This window comes from Hoplias malabaricus, unplaced genomic scaffold (genome assembly GCF_029633855.1).
Source record: "Hoplias malabaricus isolate fHopMal1 unplaced genomic scaffold, fHopMal1.hap1 scaffold_162, whole genome shotgun sequence".
NCBI lineage: Eukaryota > Metazoa > Chordata > Actinopteri > Characiformes > Erythrinidae > Hoplias > Hoplias malabaricus.
The window spans coordinates 68042-77885 of NW_027100969.1; positions in this window are offsets into that span (position 1 = coordinate 68042).

The following is a 9844-nucleotide window of genomic DNA, read 5'->3' on the forward strand; positions in this document are numbered from 1 at the left end:
ACACACACTCACACCTGTGGACAGTTTCACACACTCACCCAGTCACTCACACATTCACACCTGTGGACAGTCTCACACACTCACCCAGTCACTCACACACTCACACCTGTGGACAGTCTCAAATACTCACTGATTCACTCACTCACTCACTCACACACTCACACCTGTGGACATTTTCAAACACTCACCCAGTCACTCACACACTCACACCTGTGGACAGTTTCACACACTCACCCAGTCACTCACACATACACACTTGTGGACAGTTTCACACACTTACCCCATCACTCACACACACACCTGAGGACAGTTTCACACACTCACCCAGTCACTCACACACACACCTGTGGACAGTTTTACACACTCACCCAGTCACTCACACACACACCTGTGGACAGTTTCACACACTCACCCAGTCACTCACACACACACACCTGTGGACAGTTTCACACACTCACCCAGTCACTCACACACTCACACCTGTGGACAGTTTCACACTCTCACCCAGTCACTCACACACACCCACTTGTGGACAGTTTCACACACTCACCCAGTCACACACACACACACACCCAGTCACTCACACACACTCACACCTGTGGACAGTTTCACACGCTCACCCAGTCAAACACACACTCACACCTGTGGATAGTCTCACACACTCACCCAGTCACACACACACTCACACCTGTGGACAGTTTCACACACTCACCCAGTCACTCACACATTCACACCTGTGGACAGTCTCACACACTCACCCAGTCACTCACACACTCACACCTGTGGACAGTCTCAAATACTCACTGATTCACTCACTCACTCACTCACACACTCACACCTGTGGACATTTTCAAACACTCACCCAGTCACTCACACACTCACACCTGTGGACAGTCTCACACACACACCGAGTCACTCACACACTCACACCTGTGGACAGTTTCAAATACTCACTGATTCACTCACACACACACACACTCACACCTGTGGACAGTCTCACACACTCACCCAGTCATTTACACACTCACACCTGTGGACAGTCTCACACACTCACTCAGTCACTCACACACACCTGTGGACAGTTTTACACACTCACCCAGTCACTCACACCTGTGGACAGTTTCACACACTCACCCAGTCACTCACACACACACACCTGTGGACAGTTTTACACACTCACCCAGTCACTCACACACACACACCTGTGGACAGTTTCACACACTCACCCAGTCACTCACACATACACACTTGTGGACAGTTTCACACACTTACCCAGTCACTCACACACACACACACACCTGAGGACAGTTTCACACACTCACCCAGTCACTCACACACACACCTGTGGACAGTTTCACACACTCACCCAGTCACTCACACACACACACCTGTGGACAGTTTCACACACTCACCCAGTCACTCACACACTCACATCTGTGGACAGTTTCACACTCTCACCCAGTCACTCACACACACCCACTTGTGGACAGTTTCACACACTCACCCAGTCACACACACACACACACCCAGTCACTCACACACACTCACACCTGTGGACAGTTTCACACGCTCACCGAGTCAAACACACACTCACACCTGTGGATAGTCTCACACACTCACCCAGTCACACACACACTCACACCTGTGGACAGTTTCACACACTCACCCAGTCACTCACACATTCACACCTGTGGACAGTCTCACACACTCACCCAGTCACTCACACACTCACACCTGTGGACAGTCTCAAATACTCACTGATTCACTCACTCACTCACTCACTCACTCACACACACACACCTGTGGACAGTTTCACACACTTACCCAGTCACTCACACACACACCTGTGGACAGTTTTACACACTCACCCAGTCACTCACACACACACCTGTGGACAGTTTCACACACTCACCCAGTCACTCACACATTCACACCTGTGGACAGTCTCACACACTCACCCAGTCACTCACACACTCACACCTGTGGACAGTCTCAAATACTCACTGATTCACTCACTCACTCACTCACACACACACACCTGTGGACAGTTTCACACACTTACCCAGTCACTCACACACACACCTGTGGACAGTTTTACACACTCACCCAGTCACTCACACACACACCTGTGGACAGTTTCACACACTCACCCAGTCACTCACACACACACCTGTGGACAGTTTTACACACTCACCCAGTCACTCACACACACACCTGTGGACAGTTTTACACACTCACCCGGTCACTCACACATACACACTTGTGGACAGTTTCACACACTTACCCAGTCACTCACACACACACCTGTGGACAGTTTTACACACTCACCCAGTCACTCACACACACACCTGAGGACAGTTTCACACACTCACCCAGTCACTCACACACACACACCTGTGGACAGTTTCACACACTCACCCAGTCACTCACATACTCACATCTGTGAACAGTTTCACACTCTCACCCAGTCACTCACACACACCCACTTGTGGACAGTTTCACACACTCACCCAGTCACACACACACACACACCCAGTCACTCACACACACTCACACCTGTGGACAGTTTGACACGCTCACCCAGTCAAACACACACTCACACCTGTGGATAGTCTCACACACTCACCCAGTCACACACACACTCACACCTGTGGACAGTTTCACACACTCACCCAGTCACTCACACATTCACACCTGTGGACAGTCTCACACACTCACCCAGTCACTCACACACTCACACCTGTGGACAGTCTCAAATACTCACTGATTCACTCACTCACTCACTCACACACTCACACCTGTGGACATTTTCAAACACTCACCCAGTCACTCACACACTCACACCTGTGGACAGTTTCACACACTCACCCAGTCACTCACACATACACACTTGTGGACAGTTTCACACACTTACCCCATCACTCACACACACACCTGAGGACAGTTTCACACACTCACCCAGTCACTCACACACACACACCTGTGGACAGTTTCACACACTCACCCAGTCACTCACACATTCACACCTGTGGACAGTCTCACACACTCACCCAGTCACTCACACACTCACACCTGTGGACAGTCTCAAATACTCACTGATTCACTCACTCACTCACACACTCACACCTGTGGACATTTTCAAACACTCACCCAGTCACTCACACACTCACACCTGTGGACAGTTTCACACGCTCACCGAGTCAAACACACACTCACACCTGTGGATAGTCTCACACACTCACCCAGTCACACACACACTCACACCTGTGGACAGTTTCACACACTCACCCAGTCACTCACACATTCACACCTGTGGACAGTCTCACACACTCACCCAGTCACTCACACACTCACACCTGTGGACAGTCTCAAATACTCACTGATTCACTCACTCACTCACTCACTCACTCACACACACACACCTGTGGACAGTTTCACACACTTACCCAGTCACTCACACACACACCTGTGGACAGTTTTACACACTCACCCAGTCACTCACACACACACCTGTGGACAGTTTCACACACTCACCCAGTCACTCACACATTCACACCTGTGGACAGTCTCACACACTCACCCAGTCACTCACACACTCACACCTGTGGACAGTCTCAAATACTCACTGATTCACTCACTCACTCACTCACACACACACACCTGTGGACAGTTTCACACACTTACCCAGTCACTCACACACACACCTGTGGACAGTTTTACACACTCACCCAGTCACTCACACACACACCTGTGGACAGTTTCACACACTCACCCAGTCACTCACACACACACCTGTGGACAGTTTTACACACTCACCCAGTCACTCACACACACACCTGTGGACAGTTTTACACACTCACCCGGTCACTCACACATACACACTTGTGGACAGTTTCACACACTTACCCAGTCACTCACACACACACCTGTGGACAGTTTTACACACTCACCCAGTCACTCACACACACACCTGAGGACAGTTTCACACACTCACCCAGTCACTCACACACACACACCTGTGGACATTTTCACACACTCACCCAGTCACTCACATACTCACATCTGTGAACAGTTTCACACTCTCACCCAGTCACTCACACACACCCACTTGTGGACAGTTTCACACACTCACCCAGTCACACACACACACACACCCAGTCACTCACACACACTCACACCTGTGGACAGTTTGACACGCTCACCCAGTCAAACACACACTCACACCTGTGGATAGTCTCACACACTCACCCAGTCACACACACACTCACACCTGTGGACAGTTTCACACACTCACCCAGTCACTCACACATTCACACCTGTGGACAGTCTCACACACTCACCCAGTCACTCACACACTCACACCTGTGGACAGTCTCAAATACTCACTGATTCACTCACTCACTCACTCACACACTCACACCTGTGGACAGTTTCACACACTTACCCAGTCACTCACACACACACCTGTGGACAGTTTTACACACTCACCCAGTCACTCACACACACACCTGTGGACAGTTTCACACACTCACCCAGTCACTCACACACACACCTGTGGACAGTTTTACACACTCACCCAGTCACTCACACACACACCTGTGGACAGTTTTACACACTCACCCGGTCACTCACACATACACACTTGTGGACAGTTTCACACACTCACCCAGTCACTCACACACTCACACCTGTGGACAGTCTCAAATACTCACTGATTCACTCACTCACTCACTCACACACACACACCTGTGGACAGTTTCACACACTTACCCAGTCACTCACACACACACCTGTGGACAGTTTTACACACTCACCCAGTCACTCACACACACACCTGTGGACAGTTTCACACACTCACCCAGTCACTCACACACACACCTGTGGACAGTTTTACACACTCACCCAGTCACTCACACACACACCTGTGGACAGTTTTACACACTCACCCGGTCACTCACACATACACACTTGTGGACAGTTTCACACACTTACCCAGTCACTCACACACACACCTGTGGACAGTTTTACACACTCACCCAGTCACTCACACACACACCTGAGGACAGTTTCACACACTCACCCAGTCACTCACACACACACACCTGTGGACATTTTCACACACTCACCCAGTCACTCACATACTCACATCTGTGAACAGTTTCACACTCTCACCCAGTCACTCACACACACCCACTTGTGGACAGTTTCACACACTCACCCAGTCACACACACACACACACCCAGTCACTCACACACACTCACACCTGTGGACAGTTTGACACGCTCACCCAGTCAAACACACACTCACACCTGTGGATAGTCTCACACACTCACCCAGTCACACACACACTCACACCTGTGGACAGTTTCACACACTCACCCAGTCACTCACACATTCACACCTGTGGACAGTCTCACACACTCACCCAGTCACTCACACACTCACACCTGTGGACAGTCTCAAATACTCACTGATTCACTCACTCACTCACTCACACACTCACACCTGTGGACATTTTCAAACACTCACCCAGTCACTCACACACTCACACCTGTGGACAGTTTCACACACTCACCCAGTCACTCACACATACACACTTGTGGACAGTTTCACACACTTACCCCATCACTCACACACACACCTGAGGACAGTTTCACACACTCACCCAGTCACTCACACACACACACCTGTGGACAGTTTCACACACTCACCCAGTCACTCACACATTCACACCTGTGGACAGTCTCACACACTCACCCAGTCACTCACACACTCACACCTGTGGACAGTCTCAAATACTCACTGATTCACTCACTCACTCACACACTCACACCTGTGGACATTTTCAAACACTCACCCAGTCACTCACACACTCACACCTGTGGACAGTTTCACACACTCACCCAGTCACTCACACACACACCTGTGGACAGTTTTACACACTCACCCAGTCACTCACACACACACCTGTGGACAGTTTCACACACTCACCCAGTCACTCACACACACACACCTGTGGACAGTTTCACACACTCACCCAGTCACTCACACACTCACATCTGTGGACAGTTTCACACTCTCACCCAGTCACTCACACACACCCACTTGTGGACAGTTTCACACACTCACCCAGTCACACACACACACACACCCAGTCACTCACACACACTCACACCTGTGGACAGTTTCACACGCTCACCCAGTCAAACACACACTCACACCTGTGGATAGTCTCACACACTCACCCAGTCACACACACACTCACACCTGTGGACAGTTTCACACACTCACCCAGTCACTCACACATTCACACCTGTGGACAGTCTCACACACTCACCCAGTCACTCACACACTCACACCTGTGGACAGTCTCAAATACTCACTGATTCACTCACTCACTCACTCACACACTCACACCTGTGGACATTTTCAAACACTCACCCAGTCACTCACACACTCACACCTGTGGACAGTCTCACACACATACCGAGTCACTCACACACTCACACCTGTGGACAGTTTCAAATACTCACTGATTCACTCACACACACACACACTCACACCTGTGGACAGTCTCACACACTCACCCAGTCATTTACACACTCACACCTGTGGACAGTCTCACACACTCACTCAGTCACTCACACACACCTGTGGACAGTTTTACACACTCACCCAGTCACTCACACCTGTGGACAGTTTCACACACTCACCCAGTCACTCACACACACACACACCTGTGGACAGTTTTACACACTCACCCAGTCACTCACACACACACACCTGTGGACAGTTTCACACACTCACCCAGTCACTCACACATACACACTTGTGGACAGTTTCACACACTTACCCAGTCACTCACACACACACACACACCTGAGGACAGTTTCACACACTCACCCAGTCACTCACACACACACCTGTGGACAGTTTCACACACTCACCCAGTCACTCACACACACACACCTGTGGACAGTTTCACACACTCACCCAGTCACTCACACACTCACATCTGTGGACAGTTTCACACTCTCACCCAGTCACTCACACACACCCACTTGTGGACAGTTTCACACACTCACCCAGTCACACACACACACACACCCAGTCACTCACACACACTCACACCTGTGGACAGTTTCACACGCTCACCGAGTCAAACACACACTCACACCTGTGGATAGTCTCACACACTCACCCAGTCACACACACACTCACACCTGTGGACAGTTTCACACACTCACCCAGTCACTCACACATTCACACCTGTGGACAGTCTCACACACTCACCCAGTCACTCACACACTCACACCTGTGGACAGTCTCAAATACTCACTGATTCACTCACTCACTCACTCACTCACTCACTCACACACACACACCTGTGGACAGTTTCACACACTTACACAGTCACTCACACACACACCTGTGGACAGTTTTACACACTCACCCAGTCACTCACACACACACCTGTGGACAGTTTCACACACTCACCCAGTCACTCACACATTCACACCTGTGGACAGTCTCACACACTCACCCAGTCACTCACACACTCACACCTGTGGACAGTCTCAAATACTCACTGATTCACTCACTCACTCACTCACACACACACACCTGTGGACAGTTTCACACACTTACCCAGTCACTCACACACACACCTGTGGACAGTTTTACACACTCACCCAGTCACTCACACACACACCTGTGGACAGTTTCACACACTCACCCAGTCACTCACACACACACCTGTGGACAGTTTTACACACTCACCCAGTCACTCACACACACACCTGTGGACAGTTTTACACACTCACCCGGTCACTCACACATACACACTTGTGGACAGTTTCACACACTTACCCAGTCACTCACACACACACCTGTGGACAGTTTTACACACTCACCCAGTCACTCACACACACACCTGAGGACAGTTTCACACACTCACCCAGTCACTCACACACACACACCTGTGGACAGTTTCACACACTCACCCAGTCACTCACACACTCACATCTGTGGACAGTTTCACACTCTCACCCAGTCACTCACACACACCCACTTGTGGACAGTTTCACACACTCACCCAGTCACACACACACACACACCCAGTCACTCACACACACTCACACCTGTGGACAGTTTCACACGCTCACCGAGTCAAACACACACTCACACCTGTGGATAGTCTCACACACTCACCCAGTCACACACACACTCACACCTGTGGACAGTTTCACACACTCACCCAGTCACTCACACATTCACACCTGTGGACAGTCTCACACACTCACCCAGTCACTCACACACTCACACCTGTGGACAGTCTCAAATACTCACTGATTCACTCACTCACTCACTCACTCACTCACTCACACACACACACCTGTGGACAGTTTCACACACTTACACAGTCACTCACACACACACCTGTGGACAGTTTTACACACTCACCCAGTCACTCACACACACACCTGTGGACAGTTTCACACACTCACCCAGTCACTCACACATTCACACCTGTGGACAGTCTCACACACTCACCCAGTCACTCACACACTCACACCTGTGGACAGTCTCAAATACTCACTGATTCACTCACTCACTCACTCACACACACACACCTGTGGACAGTTTCACACACTTACCCAGTCACTCACACACACACCTGTGGACAGTTTTACACACTCACCCAGTCACTCACACACACACCTGTGGACAGTTTCACACACTCACCCAGTCACTCACACACACACCTGTGGACAGTTTTACACACTCACCCAGTCACTCACACACACACCTGTGGACAGTTTTACACACTCACCCGGTCACTCACACATACACACTTGTGGACAGTTTCACACACTTACCCAGTCACTCACACACACACCTGTGGACAGTTTTACACACTCACCCAGTCACTCACACACACACCTGAGGACAGTTTCACACACTCACCCAGTCACTCACACACACACACCTGTGGACAGTTTCACACACTCACCCAGTCACTCACACACTCACATCTGTGGACAGTTTCACACTCTCACCCAGTCACTCACACACACCCACTTGTGGACAGTTTCACACACTCACCCAGTCACACACACACACACACCCAGTCACTCACACACACTCACACCTGTGGACAGTTTCACACGCTCACCCAGTCAAACACACACTCACACCTGTGGATAGTCTCACACACTCACCCAGTCACACACACACTCACACCTGTGGACAGTTTCACACACTCACCCAGTCACTCACACATTCACACCTGTGGACAGTCTCACACACTCACCCAGTCACTCACACACTCACACCTGTGGACAGTCTCAAATACTCACTGATTCACTCACTCACTCACTCACACACTCACACCTGTGGACATTTTCAAACACTCACCCAGTCACTCACACACTCACACCTGTGGACAGTTTCACACACTCACCCAGTCACTCACACATACACACTTGTGGACAGTTTCACACACTTACCCCATCACTCACACACACACCTGAGGACAGTTTCACACACTCACCCAGTCACTCACACACACACACCTGTGGACAGTTTCACACACTCACCCAGTCACTCACACATTCACACCTGTGGACAGTCTCACACACTCACCCAGTCACTCACACACTCACACCTGTGGACAGTCTCAAATACTCACTGATTCACTCACTCACTCACACACTCACACCTGTGGACATTTTCAAACACTCACCCAGTCACTCACACACTCACACCTGTGGACAGTTTCACACACTCACCCAGTCACTCACACACACACCTGTGGACAGTTTTACACACTCACCCAGTCAC